A 15,830-nucleotide genomic window follows, 5' to 3' on the forward strand; every position below is an offset into this window, starting at 1 on the left:
TAAATAAATATTGAAAATAATAAGCAAGGAAATAAAACATAAGAGTCTTGAAGATTACATTTGATATTCAATGCAATATCTGAAAGCAATTCTCTTTTACAATCAGCAAAAAAATACTAAACTTTAAAATACATTAAACATAAAATTGAACTAGCTTCGAATACTACTTCTGATACTGATAAGATGTGAAAATGATAACTTTCCGCTACTATAGAATACAAGATTGATATACAATTGATTTCAAGTTGTACAGATAGACGAGAATATAATAATTTAATATTAAAGTTTCATGATAAGTGAAAAGTAATATGAAGAGAGCATAATCTTTAAGTGGTATATATTTTTTGTAGTGCGGTACATACTTTTCACATTCCACGTCGCAATCTTCATGGCTGACCCGGAGATTCTTCGCACCCTCTGACCATCGAAGGTCTGCCGGGGACTGAGGGCCACCTTTATATTGTTCTCAGCCATAATGATCATCCTGGGGAAGTATATGTGGTGGTTTCCCGTTGCCTTCCACACGCTGTAATATTGCCGTACCGATGCACACCATCTCCGCCAATATTTTTATTTTTCAGAACAGTTCCAACCAACTAGGCTTACTCTTCTGAAAATACTGTTACGCAGCTGCCCGTAACAGAGGAGTGCTTATTTACTGGCGGCACAACTCGCCAGGACACAAGGACATCATCAGATATTGCAGCATTTTATAAGCTATTCTTTCCTAAGGAATAACCACTGCATCTTAGTTCCTTGTCGCTGAATGGTCGGGGACTGCAATGCAGCTAGCGAGGATATTTCCAAGCCATTCCATGATCCGCCACCTATGGACCCCGGTAGTAGCTTACAGCTCAGCCCTACCTAGGCCTAAGGATATCCTGGAGAGATAAAATAAAGAACGTAACTGTGCTAAGTCGTGTGAAGAAGAAAGCGGAAGTTGTGTACGCGGTTAAGAAGAGAAAGCTTGAATACTTCGGCCACATCATGAGAAACTCTAAGTACCAGCTGCTTCGACTTATTATCCAGGGCAAGCGCAGTGTGGGTCGTAGAAGAACATCTTGGCTAAAAAATCTACGCCAATGGTTTGGGAAAAGCACCCGTTCGTTATTCAGGGCTGCGGTATCAAGGATACAAGTTGCCAAAATGATCGCCGAACTTCGTGAAAAGATGGCACTTTAAGAAGAAGATTTTTTGTAGTTTTTATGTTACATCAGGGGTAGTAGTAGACAAAATAAGTTTGGGAATAAATTATTTTATAGTGCCCCCCTTGAGCAATCTTTTAATGAATATTAGTTGATGTTCAAATCGATGTGACAAATCGCCCCCCAAGCCTCTACACAATACCACCATTTTTTTTCTAGGTCTCTTACCGCCCTTAGTACTGCAGCGCCCACAAGGGGGCGTTATCGCCCACTTTGGGAAACATTGTGTTACATTGTTCTGCTAACGCATTATTTGACGACTAATATTATTAAATTTTGTTAAAAGTTTACTGTGTCAAAATAATTCTAAATAGATTTACTGATTTATATATCAAGAATTATTACACCTCTTATTACATATAGGTACGTGAATTAAAGCAGTACTGTACCAGTACGTATTGATCTCAAAGTCCCACAACTGGGCATCAGCCTCTTCTAGTAAAGAAGTGTTAGAGCTTTATTCGCTACCTTGCACTACCACAGGCTGGAATTTTGCGTTTTTTTTTTAATATCTACCTCCGGAGCAGAAAGCAAGGTAACAAACTGCGCCAAAGGGCTAGTCATTTAAATTAAATTAAATATTTGTGGAAAGTCTGTTTATTGAGGATACGTCAACAATACTGCTGTAATGATTGAATTAAAAAAAGAAAATTATTTTAAAAAAAATGAAATTTTAAGCATATTTAACAAAGGAAAATTTGATTAAATGAACCTTTTATAAAAAGTTGCTCCAGTAATTAAGAAACACGATTTTACGCGATTAACACAGGACTAGCTAAATAGTACAGAGAGTACCAAATCTAAGGGAGAGCTCCTTAGTAATTCTTAATAGCAACATCACTAATTTAACGCGGTCTCGAAAGAACAATGACCACCATACAGCAGCAGGCACGTAGCTTGTTACAACAAAGGCGGTCTTGTGACGCGGGTGAGGACACAAAGTCCAGCTTAGCGAGAGCGTTACTTGAAGCTATTTTTATTGTACTTACTAAAGAGGCAAATACTTACGCGGACAATATATGTTTTTTATTTTAATTTCGCTAGGTCGGCAAACAAGAGTAACCTGATGGTAAGCGATTACCGTAGCTTATAGACACCTGCAACACCAGAAGCATCGCAAGCGCGTTGCCGACCCAATCCCCAATCCCCCCAGGAGCTCTGGTCACCTTACTCACCAACAGGAACACAATACTGCTTGAAAACAGTATTATTTAGCTGTGATCTTCTGTAAGGTCGGGGTACTACCCCAGTCGGGCTGCTCCATATTTTAAGCAGGAAATTCCTGCTGTGCCCTACCTCAGTTAATATAATAGTAAGCCGTAGATTATGGATATCTGCAACAACAGGACCACAAACTCGTTGCCGATCTTACCTTTTCGTCAAAGCGCAGCTATGAACATCTTATCTCTATCACGAAATTCGCCATCCCCTTGGAAAAAGTTCATCATTTCATCATCATCATCATTCCAGCCTATTGCAGTCCACTGTTGGACATGGGCCTCCACAAGCTCGCGCCAGAAATGCGTGTCATAGTCACCACGCTGGGCAGGTGGGTTGGTGACCGCAGGGCTGGCTTTGTCGCACCTAAGATGCTGCTGCCCGTCTTCGGCCTGTGTCTTTCAACGCCAGCGGTTAGATGGTTGGTTATCCCGCCATCGGTCGGCTTCTTAAGTTCCAAGGTGGTAGTGGAACCTTGTTATCCCTTAGTCGCCTCTTACGACACCCACGGGAAGAAAGGGGGTGGCTATATTCTTTGGTGCCGTAGCCACACAGCACAAAAATTATGAAGTTCAAAATCTTTACTCAATTATAAATTATATTTTATTTACGTGCAGTCCAAATTAATAAAAAAAAAAGTTAACAGATATTTTAAATATTAGGTGGTAAATGTTACAGGCGTCGTATACCTCGGTATTAGGTCCAATCGCTGTCTCTTGTACCATGACCTCAGGCCGGCTAGTGAGTGAGTGCCGCCTTTTTCCTCTAGCTTTTGAACGTTACTTGACTTCGGGAGAGCAGGGTTTTAGCGTTTATACAGGATGCATTTGCCGCCACTGGGATCCTTCGAGAACAAACTTCGATTGCTTGTTTTGTTCAAAAATCGAACTCTCTATGAACTAACGGTTGAGTAACATACATTTTGCTTTTGACGATGTTCACACACATTCAAACTATAACTTTAATTTTTTTATCGATAAGCTATGACGTAGTTACACATTTATAAATGATAGTGAAATACATATAAACGCGCTTAGTAAAACTCTAAGTACATGTTTCCATATTAATTCATTATATCTCACTCTACTTTTTACGCAAAGCAACAGCCGAATGAGGAATCATTGTAATTTTTTTTTTATAACTAATAGTTTTGCTCTGTTGTTTTCATGTTTCACTATTATGTGGCTATTTTATGAATTAACTATTTAACTTAGCAAACTTCGTAATATAGTGACTTTTTAAATTTTCCTTTGTACAAACCTTGTAATGATATTAACGAACCCAAAATATAAGAATTATTCGATTTGGTCCAGTCGTTCGAAATTTGTACGCATATATACATACATATATTTTGGCAATTGACTTTAATATAGGTTATCTAGATAAATTTCAACTGAGGACTATTCTAAAATCTTGTAATGTCAAATTTATGTTTTAACTAATTATAATTACAGTTTTATAAAAGTTTCATAAAAAAAGAAAAACACAAAATTGTCAATATTTTCGAAAAGAGGATGTTACCGGCCTTTTTTTCGCTTCACATTTCACAAATTGTCAAATGTAATGAAGGCTCGCTTACGTCTCTCTTATCTTGTAAAATGTTTTCTTATTTTATAATAGGGGCTGGTTCTTTTCCTTTTACCCTTAATTAGCTCTTTTGTTCGAAATTGGATTATTACATTGGTAACACAGGATATGAAAATTCAAAAAAATTCTGTATGTAATATAATATTCATATATAGACAACCGGAAACAAAATAAATACAGTAATTTACGAATGTTGTTTGAACTACAATTATTTTTTGAAAACCGGCAAATATATTTTATATGGCGCCATGCAGGCCGCATTATAATTATGGTAACGCTTAGTAGTAAATGTAGGATGTTAAACCTGTATCAAAGATGCAAGAACACACACAAAATAAATCACAACCCGTCCAGACAACAAATATCTGTACGACATATACCTTTGTCATGAGCGGGTATTGAACCCGCGACAGCTAGAGTATTAGTCAGTTGCTATGACCACTGCACCAACGTATCTCCTTTACAGTGTTAATTTGGTTAAAAATTACAACAATGAAAGCAGAATTTTTTCTTAGTCAAGTAACGAATCTCTGAAATTTAAATTAACATAGTAACAACAAGCATATATCTACTTATCTAAACAAAACACTTAGACCATTACAAAATACTGTTAAGATTAAAACCAGAAAAAAAACAAGAGACTAAGGCACCAAAAAAATTCGCGAGCAATAACCTCCTTAATTAAATACAGATTCATAAAGCACAAAAAGGTAAAAATCTGTGCCTCGGAGCGGAACGGATAAAACGTGAGTGCCTCGTTCAAGAGTACTCAATGAATAAGTAATATTTTGGCAATTGCTTCTATGATGAAAAAAATAAAAATACGAACATTTCTGACCTTTGATCTAAAGTGCATGTAGGGGTATGTTTCTTTATGTTTTAACCGTATTAAAAAGACATAAATAGCTAAAGCTTATTATTCGGTGCAGGATTACATAAATGATAAAGATGTGTGACGCTGTATTTCATGCAAGATATTATTATTGCAAGATATTATGCTGTGTGGCTACGGCATCAAAGAATATAGCCACCCCCTCTCTTCCCGTGGATGTCGCAAGAGGCGACTAAAGGATAGCATAGTTCCACTACCACCTTGGAACTTATAAAGCCGACCGATGGCGGGATAACCATCTAACCCCTGGCTTTGAAATACACAGGCCGAAGACGGGCAGCAGCGTCTTAGGTGCCACAAAGCCAGCCCTGCGGTCACCAACCCGCCTACCCGGCGTGGTGACTATGGGCAAAACAAATGAGTTCGCGCCATATTTGGTGCGATCTTGTGGAGGCCTATGTCCAGCAGTGGACTGTAAGAGGCAAAAATGATGATGATGATTATCAATTTTGCATTTAAATACAGTTTCTTTTTTTAAAAGAGTAACTGCGGAGTTTCACTCTAACTCCTCTTTGCAAAATTTAAATTCCGAATCGGTGGTAGCTTCACTTCGAACAATAATTAAAATTATTATTAATATTTAATTATTTAAGATGACGATTCGAAGGTGCTTTTGAAGTCTATTTGAATAAAAATATTTTGATTTTGTTTTTAAATAAAAGAAATATATTTTATACTGCCATTAAATATAGACGAAATTTTGCTCGCATTGTTACAAGTTACCATTTCGCTATTATCCTTCATCTCCATTTCAAGCTTTGTGATTAATATTAGATGATTTACACCTTCATTCAAAACATGGCATATATATTTAGTTTACTCGTAGGTGTTAATATAAATCACAAAATTGAAGACATACATAAGTTTCACGAATTGTCTAATATTTATAACTTTAGAAAAAAGAAATGGTTACTACTGTGAGCAACCTCATGACCAACGACACCTTGAACTTTGCGTGGACTGGAAGCTCAAAAAAAAATTTGATCTTCTCTATTTCATAAGTTAGATAAATCTTTGGTTTAGTCTAGTTATTAGGAGGACTGAGAAGGTTTATAAATTCGTTCTGTTGGACATCTTTCAAAGTAATTATTGCCATCTATCTTCACTTACTGATATAATGGTTTTTTTTTTTTATTTTTATATATCACTAGGTCGGCAAACAAGCTTACGGCTCATCTGATGGTAAGAGATTACCGTAGCTTATAGACGCCTGCAACACCAGAAGCATCGCAAGCGCGTTGCCGACCCAATCCCCAATCCCCCCAGGAGCTCTGGTCATCTTACTCACCAACAGGAACACAATACTGCTTGAAAACAGCATTATTTAGCTGTGATCTTCTGTAAGGTCGAGGTACTACCCCAGTCGGGCTGCTCCATATTTTGAGCAGGGAATTCCTGCTGTGCCCTACCTCAGTTAAAATTTCTAATGTTTACGCGAATTTCACTCATTATAATAAAATTAATATTGTAATGTATCATAAACGTAACAACTGGCAAACCTTAATAAATAAATAAAAATTACAGTGAAACAACCTTTTCCGATTTTACCGCGGTTTATTAAGTTTTTTAAACGCTCGACGTTTCGGATACTTTACAGCGACCATGGTCACGGGAGGACACCACCTTGATAAACCGCGATAAAATCCGGAAAAAGTTGTTTTATTGTAATTACTTAACAAAATAAAATAAATTTTAATATTTTTTTTTAGTTTTGTTATTAACTTAAAATTGTTCCATCTATACTTAAAACGAGGGAATATAAGAGACATTAAGTTAAAACAAATATAAGCGAAAAAGCAGTTGTGTCAATACATATTTTCCAACATAACAAAAATTCTATATTGTGCATAAACTACTCTTTCTGACTAGTTTTTGTATATAACTCAGAAATATTATATCGTCTTATGTGGTTTAAATTACTTAATATAAAGGTTATAAATTATAACCTATACCTCATCTCACATAATTTTTCAACCAGTATGTAAATACACCAGACCGTCACAGATGTTTTAAATGAAGTTCGCTAGGAAGTAGCGGCGCATAGCTCTGTATAAATCATTGTCGGCTATTGTCTGCTTAAATTATAATAGTTTTTAATTAAAACATCTTCGCCTTCTCCTTGAAGTTGTTGAGATCTGTCTTGTGAGACATTTTCGGGGCTATTGTTTGCTATACTGAGAATAGTTTTTAAGCCTATTTTACTTTTACATTTATTTTTGCATTTCATTTTCATCATAACATCGTGTTTAATTTTTGTGTTACTTTCTGTTCTTTGCTTTGTGTAATTATCATTACAGCCTATACAGTCCATTGCTGGGCATAGGCCTCCACAAGTTTACGCCAAAAATAACGTGAGCCCATGTGTTTTGACCATAGTCACCACGTTGGGCAGGCGGGTTGGTGACCGCAGGGCTTGCTTTGTCGCACCGAATACGCTGCTGCCCGTCTTCGGCCTGTGTATTTCAAAGCCAGCAGTTGGATGGTTATCCCGCCATCGGTCGGCTTATGTGTAATGATGTGTAATTATATCAGTCTGTAAACTAAGCACTGCTTGGCAATGGTCTGTTTCCGTGCAAGTGGTGAAGCGTAATCGATTGCTGTCGTACGTGAATCGTTTATTTTATTGAAGTTTATTCGAATTTACTCCTTGAGAATTGATTTTCATATAAGGCACCCGGTATGAAAAAAATACGAGGAGTATAATATACTGAACAAATGACCTCGTTACGTTTTTGTTAACGCCATCTATCGGTACCCGATTGGTTTTCTAATAACGCCATCTATCGATGATGATGATCAATGAGATGGCTTTATTTGATTCGTTTATTTATCATTTGGATATGGTATTAAACTTTTTCTTAGGCTAGTAAGACTTTTTTGTGCCTATTTCACAGTGCCTATTGACAGTCGATCTGAAGATGTAAATTGCAGTCGTGCATCGGAGCTGACATACACACTTTTTTTATTTATAATATTTCAAAGCAACATTTCACAAACAAAAAATATGTTTTAAAATCTTTTAAAACAGGATACGCTTCATTTGCAATCTTTAAAAAACACAATTGAATAATACGTATTTACTATTAATCTTATTTTTCTTAAATTACAAAGTGGCAAAGAAGCGTACGGTCCCTGATGGTAATCGGATGTCATAGCTTATGGACAGCAGCAACGCGAGCAGCATTGCCAGCGCGTTGCCAACCTTATCCTTGACCCTCTCCAGCAGTTCTAGCTACATCACTTTCCACAGGAAAATAAAAAAATTATCTTAGTATCTATACTAATATTATAAAGCTGAAGAGTTTGATTGTTTGCTTGAACGCACTAATCTCAGGAACTTCTGGTCCGATTTTAAAAATTATTTCAGTATTAGATAGCCCATTTAGCGATGCCCATTCATCGAGGAATATATATATTTATTTAGTATCTTTCTTTTCATTAAATTCACGTGGGCGAAACCGAGGGCTACATCTAGTCTTGGTAATATAAATTAAGTACGAGTAAAACATACTCGTATAGTGCGTATACATTTAGAAAGTTTTCGTTAACGAACTTTTAATTATAACTGTTTTATACGAATACTAATTATGTTACTACTTTCATTGTACAAAAAAAAGATTTAATAGTACTTTCTAGATCTTAAGAAATACGAAGCATCAATAAGTAATTAGTAATATTCATTAGTAATTGAGTTTATTTTAGTTATTGTCTATATTTTATTTGAATAAGGGCCTGTTTCACCATTTGTGGATAAAAGTTATTCTGTAAATAAGTAACGATTAGACTTTAACAACAGAAGGTAGAATAGACCAATAGTCCACTCTTTCACCTCCATTAATAAACGACAGCTTTCAGATTAATGTTTGTAAATACAAATATTTCATAAATACAGTGTAATTCGACGGTGAAAAAGAATATAACATCAAAAACTTTTTTATTGATATCATTATCCGTCAAATAGTGTTCTCTACAACTGGATAAACTGGCCCTAAATATATTTTATTCAATAGTGGTAAATATAAAGATTATATTTATGTTACAGCTTACAAAGTATTAATACTAATCAATCTTACATCCAACTTCATATTGTAAGTAAAAAAATGAAAGTACCATTTTAGGTTTGGTAAAATATAAACATACTAAGTATATTCCTTCGTCCGTCGGTCCATCGTCAAGGATTATGTAATAACTGCCTAAATACTGCTTATGTCGTAGATTCATAATTACATTATACATTTTTAACCGACTTCAAAAAAAGGAGGAGGTTACTCAATTCGACCGTATATATTTTTTTTTTTTTTTATCTATGTTCAGAGATAACTTCTTCGTTTATGAACCGATTTGGATAATTCTTTTTTTGTTGGAAAGGAGATATTCATAGTTTGGTACCATGATAAGGAAACCAGGATCTGATGATGGGATCCCAGAGAAATCGAGGGGAACTTTCAAAAATCGTACGGGTGACTAGTAAATTTAATCATGTTTTCATTAAGTACTATAAAGCACTACTATTTAATAAAGGTCTGGAGTCGATCTGATGATGGAGAAGAAAGATAGTCGAGGGAACTCTTCAACAATTTATAGCAATTACCTGCTGTTTGAACTTTATTCGTTTCTATTGATGAGAACTTTGCATATATATGAGTTATAAGTGCCATTTCAGTCTGATGATGGAGACGAAAGATAGTCGAGGGTACTCTTCAACGACTTATAGCAATTACCTGGTGTTTGAACTTAATTCGTTTCTATTGATGAGAACTTTGCACCTATATGAGTTACAAGTGCCATTAAAGTCTGATGATGGAGACGAAAGATAGTCGAGGGAACTTTTCAACGATTTATAGCAATTACCTGCTGTGTGATCATCTGTGTCGCAGGACCAGGTTTGATGATGGAGCCCATAAACACTCGAAGGAATTTCTCAACAATTTACAGCAGTTACCTTTTGCTGTTTGACGACCGCTTTGATATAATGGTGCATATGCCGTGTCGGCGGCGCCTAAACACCGACGGTCGCGGGTTCTATTCCCGCTCGGAGTGGATATTTATGTTTATACAAATATTTATTTTCGGTCTAGTTGTTAATCCTTGTGGTTCTCCCAACCTAGCCTCGGAGAACACGCTAGGCTGTCAGTCCCGGATGTTATTACGTACACCTGATAGCGAACTTTACTCATAGGCTGTTGCGCTGGCGTTAGTGAGTTCAATCCCCGCGCACGACAGATATTTGTATTGGCCATATAGATGTTTGTCATGATCTGGGTGTTTGTGCTTGTGTATTGTGTATGTTTCCGAACCCCCGAGATAAGAGAAAAAGCATCCTTGTTAGGTCTACCCATCACTAAAAATTGTAAAATAAAATAATTTTTAACAAAAAAATAACCGACTTCAAAAAGGAAACTAAAAAGTGAAAAATAAATTTACTTAGTACAAAGTAATTCGTATTTTGATTTAGTTAATCAGAAATGATTAAATAAATATTTTATAATTTTGAAGTTGGTGCCAAGTAAATACTACAACAACCTGGCTTCAATAACAAATACAAACAACACACACACACAACAAACAAGTACAAAAAATATGTAGTCTTTCGACTGAATTGGAAGCTCCTTTTCTGTATTTGCAGGGCGCGGGCGTAGGTTATACTCGCACTCTTTACAATATTATGTAGGTAGTACTTACAAAGATTATAACAAAATTGTAACGTACACCGAACACGTGTATGCGTGCACGCTCTTCGACGTATCGGTCGTATTGTATGGCGGAGGGAGTAACTCAGAGCAGTGCCTAGGACTTGCGACCCAGGTGTAGGTTTAAGGAGATCTCCTTTGAGATGCGCATCAACGCTCACCTTCACTGCTCGAGTTATACGCCTCGCCTAGCCAAATTAATCGTAATAGATAACAATTAATTCGTATGCACAAATTAATTATCGAATGAGTCTAGGTTAAGCTACTAGCAGGATACAACAAATGTATCGTGCCAAGCCAGAGCCAAGACTGCCTTAGCCGAGGTGACACCGTTCGTTTTATACATGTCAGAACAATTCGAGTAATATAATAAATGAGGGTAGGTGACTATCGAACGATGTGCTAGGTGGCGCGATCGTTGCATCTGTTGTTTAATAATTCCTTTCTAATTGCGTAAGACAGCGCTAATGCCGACACGGCCATCCTGCTAGCACACGCCCTCGTGTGATAGTCAGCCTGGAGTAGAAGAAAGAGCCACAACAGTGCCTTGTACCACTCAGTCAAACTCAACGTAAAAGGGGAAAGTAGACAAACTCTACGCTCTAAACTTAAGTTATTCGAAGAACTTTACAAGAATCTCAATCATAACTAATCACTACAGATAAATATCACAGCCATGTACCATCGACGTCATCACAACCAATACTATAGACTTTGACAACAAGTTACAACCAAACTTACAGAAATGCCCGAGTAAATACCTCTAACACCATGGCTCTCTAGCCGAAGAGCAATCAAATTACTATCTCACAACAACGGTCTCCATTGACCACGACCTCCGCCAGAGTTAAACTCACATCGCTCACCGTGTTTATCTTTGTGTTGTAATGTGCCCTTCGGAGGTTGAACGCTGCACACGTCCACGCGCCGCTCGCTGCGTGCTGCGCCGGCTTCACTGTTGATAGAAGCGGTCGACAATACAAGCGGCTATCGGGCAACATCAGCTATGTAACGTCTAAAATAGCTGGCTAAATCCTGACAATCGCATGACCTTGTGCGTCCATGTCGTGCATCCGCCAACTCGGCATTACTCCTCCCGACCTATATATACAACAGTAACGAGTGACTTTAATAACTGTTCGGCTATTCCTGACCAAAACGCTGAGACCGTAATGCACTAGCGGGTCGGGCGTACTAGGCCCCTTCATCCCTTCCTAACATAGCGTGGCCCGGGCGTACGTGGCCCCTTCGACCAGCTTACCAACCGTGGGTCGGGCGTGCTAGGCCCCTTCGCCCCCACTCTATAGCGTGGCCCGGGCGTACAAGGCCCCTTCAACCAGCTTACCAACCGTGGGTCGGGCGTGCTAGGCCCCTTCACCCTCACTCTGTAGCGTGGCCCGGGCGTACAAGGCCCCTTCAACCAGCTAACAACCGTGGGTCGGGCGTGCTAGGCCCCTTCACCCTCACTCTGTAGCGTGGCCCGGGCGTACAAGGCCCCTTCAACCAGCTAACTAACCGATAAGAATATTACAGAACGACCGAAAAGAACTAAAATACCGATGTACCCACTAATAAAAGAAAATAAAACGATGATCGATGTACCCACTAATCACCACAAAATAATGCAACTAACTTGCACACTCGCTAAAAACAGATGTATCGTCAGGAGGTGGGCCTATAACTTCAGCTATTTTCTGACATAGCTTCCATACCGAAAGCGAAGAGAGACATTTCTTCGTTCAATGTAACTAACTAAATTAGTTAAATTTTGAAAGTGGGGGTGGATCTTATCCCACTTCTGATGTAGTCTTTCGACTGAATTGGAAGCTCCTTTTCTGTATTTGCAGGGCGCGGGCGTAGGTTATACTCGCACTCTTTACAATATTATGTAGGTAGTACTTACAAAGATTATAACAAAATTGTAACGTACACCGAACACGTGTATGCGTGCACGCTCTTCGACGTATCGGTCGTATTGTATGGCGGAGGGAGTAACTCAGAGCAGTGCCTAGGACTTGCGACCCAGGTGTAGGTTTAAGGAGATCTCCTTTGAGATGCGCATCAACGCTCACCTTCACTGCTCGAGTTATACGCCTCGCCTAGCCAAATTAATCGTAATAGATAACAATTAATTCGTATGCACAAATTAATTATCGAATGAGTCTAGGTTAAGCTACTAGCAGGATACAACAAATGTATCGTGCCAAGCCAGAGCCAAGACTGCCTTAGCCGAGGTGACACCGTTCGTTTTATACATGTCAGAACAATTCGAGTAATATAATAAATGAGGGTAGGTGACTATCGAACGATGTGCTAGGTGGCGCGATCGTTGCATCTGTTGTTTAATAATTCCTTTCTAATTGCGTAAGACAGCGCTAATGCCGACAAATATTATTAGATATGTCAAAACAATAACAGAATAATAACAGTATTCAACCTAATAGTCAATGAAACAAATTATGAAAGAAAACTGAATACAACTTACAAGTAGATACTAGAGTAGTTATTGTTTTACTTGGCACCGACTTCAACATTATAAAATATTTATTTAATCATTTCTGATTAACTAAATCAAAATACGAATTACTTTGTACTAAGTAAATTTATTTTTCACTTTTTAGTTTCCTTTTTGAAGTCGGTTATTTTTTTGTTAAAAATTATTTTATCATTGCTCTTTATTACTTAGCCTACATAGTAACGACCATTACCATTGCTTATAGACGCCTGCAATACCGACTCTACACGCAATACCCCCCCCCCATCCTCCTAGCAGCAGAAGAAAGCAGTATTATTTAGTTGTGATCTTCGGTAAGGTCGGCGTGCTTCCGCAGTCGGTCTGCTCCAGATTGTGAGCAGGATAGTTCCTGTGCCCTACCTCAGTTAAATAATAATGTATAATTTTTGAAACTGCTTTAAAAAGAATTCTAAGGCTCTAAATATTTGTGTTACTGTAAATATATATTTTTTAACCGACTTCCAAAAAAGGAGGAGGTTCTCAATTCAACTGTATTTTTTTTTTAATGTATGTTACATCAGAACTTTTGACCGGGTAGACCATCATCATCATCTTCCTGCCCTTATCCCACTTATGTAGGGTCGGCACAACATGTTTTCCTCTTCCATTCCTCTCTATTATTCGTCACTTCAGTGCTTACTCCTTTCTTTCTCATATCCTCACTCACACAATCCATCCATCGCTTTTTCGGTCTTCGTCCTTCGACATTCATCCCTAACATTCTTTTACCGACATAGCGGTCATCCCTCCTCATTACATGCCCATACCACGCTAACCTATTGCTCCTCATTTTCTCTGTCACGGGTGCTACTTTCAAACTTCCCCTTATATACTCATTTCTAATCCGATCTTTCCTCGTTACTACGTTGACCGGGTAGACCGATTTCGACAAATTTTATTTTAATCGAAAGGTGGTGTGTGCCAATTGGTCCCATTTAAATTTATTTGAGATCTAACAACTACTTTTTGAGTTATATCTAATAATGCGTTTTTACTTGACGCTTTTTTCGTCGACCTACGTTGTATTATACCGCATAACTTTCTACTGGATGTACCGATTTTAATAATTCTTTTTTTGTTGGAAAGGCGATATCCCTAGTTTGGTACCATGATAAGGAAACCAGGATCTGATTATGGGATCCCAGAGAAATCGAGGGAAACTCTTGAAAATCCGCAAAAACTTTTTACTGGGTGAACCGATTTTGATAATTTTTAATTTAATCGAAAGCTGGTGTTTATCATGTGGTCACATATAAATTTTATCGAGATCTGATAACTACTTTTTGAGTAATCTTTGATAACGCGTAGTTGCTTGACTATTTTTTCGTCGATCTACGTTGTATTACTTGTCGATGTAATTGAAATCGGTTTTTTTTTCGTTTGCGAGCAAACACAATTATTTAATATTATGTAAGAGGTTATCCACAAAATCGATCGAAAGGGCCACCCCCTTTTCGATCGATTTCGTGGATCTGGTCTTTGATTAGCAGGGCGAGATATGAGAAGGAGAAGATTTTTTTATATACATACATACCTACATATAAGTTTAACTCCTATCATACTTCTTAACGCTCTCATCTCAACTGCATTTACTCTGCTTTAATGTTTCTTCTGCCGTACCCAATTTTCATTCCTGTACATGAGTGTCGGAACCAACACCCCCTCATGCACAGCCAAACGAGCCTTGTTCATCTTCCGACTGCTCATAAAGGAGTGCAAAGCTACATTCATCCTGTTTCCTGCATTCACTCTTCTTTCAATATCACTCTCACACTTTCCATCTCTTGTAAACTTTGAACCCAGATACACAAACTACTTTTTTATATTTCCAAAAAAGAATGAGGCGTATTTACTTGATTATTTTTTCATCTACCTACGTTGTTTAACTTGACGATGTAATTGAAGACGGTTAATGTTGAAGCATTCACGCATTATTATGATTAATCTGATCCCGATCATAATTAAATGTGACCACAAGTACCACCTATCAAATAAAATATAATCAATCATCAAAGTCGGTAAAAAATACAATTGAATTAAGTACTTCCACCCTTTTTTAAAGTCTATTAAAAATTTTCATATCCGTATACACTCATTTATATAAGTTTCGTTACTTTTCTTAAAAATCTAGAAGATAACGTACATTTTAAAAATATATTAAATGAGCTCGTCGTTACCTTAAAGTGGTTCTCAACGCTCTCAGACGTCTGGTAAGATGGTGTTTTATTAAGGATTATCTAGATATTTATTTAGATATTTAGATATTTATTACGCTTTGGGCGATGGTTGCTTAGTTGAGAATTACATTTTGTTAATTAATTGTTATATATACAAGACAAAAATATAATTAAAAAAAAAACGAAAATTAAAATGAAATTTAATAATTATGAAATTAAGTAAAAAGGACCTCCCCGGCGGGGAATCGAACCCCGGTCTCCCGCGTGACAGGCGGGGATACTTACCACTATACTACCGAGGACTACATGTTACCTATTAAAAAACTCCGTTACAATGTATTGTATTATATTATTCCAATGTATTATATTATTCCCTTGTTTGCTTGTATAGTGGGGTGATTTAGCTTATCAGTAAGTTATACGTTAAATAAATTTCTTAAAAATCTACTACCGCCAAAACAGTTTTTTTTTTACGATATTTATTTCACATATGAACTGAATTTAATAAATTAAGTAATGAAAAATTCTACTCGTACACATCGTAAA

General features: G+C 37.2%; 1 non-coding gene across 1 annotated transcript; it reads right to left on the minus strand.

Annotated features, from left to right (window-relative positions):
* Positions 1 to 15,514: 15,514 nt before the first annotated feature.
* Positions 15,515 to 15,586, minus strand: Trnad-guc. The gene has a single exon. It is a non-coding gene; the product is annotated as a tRNA-Asp (tRNA).
* Between the last annotated feature and the right edge of the window lie 244 nt (positions 15,587 to 15,830).

This window comes from Melitaea cinxia, chromosome 15, assembly GCF_905220565.1.
Source record: "Melitaea cinxia chromosome 15, ilMelCinx1.1, whole genome shotgun sequence".
Lineage (NCBI taxonomy): Eukaryota > Metazoa > Arthropoda > Insecta > Lepidoptera > Nymphalidae > Melitaea > Melitaea cinxia.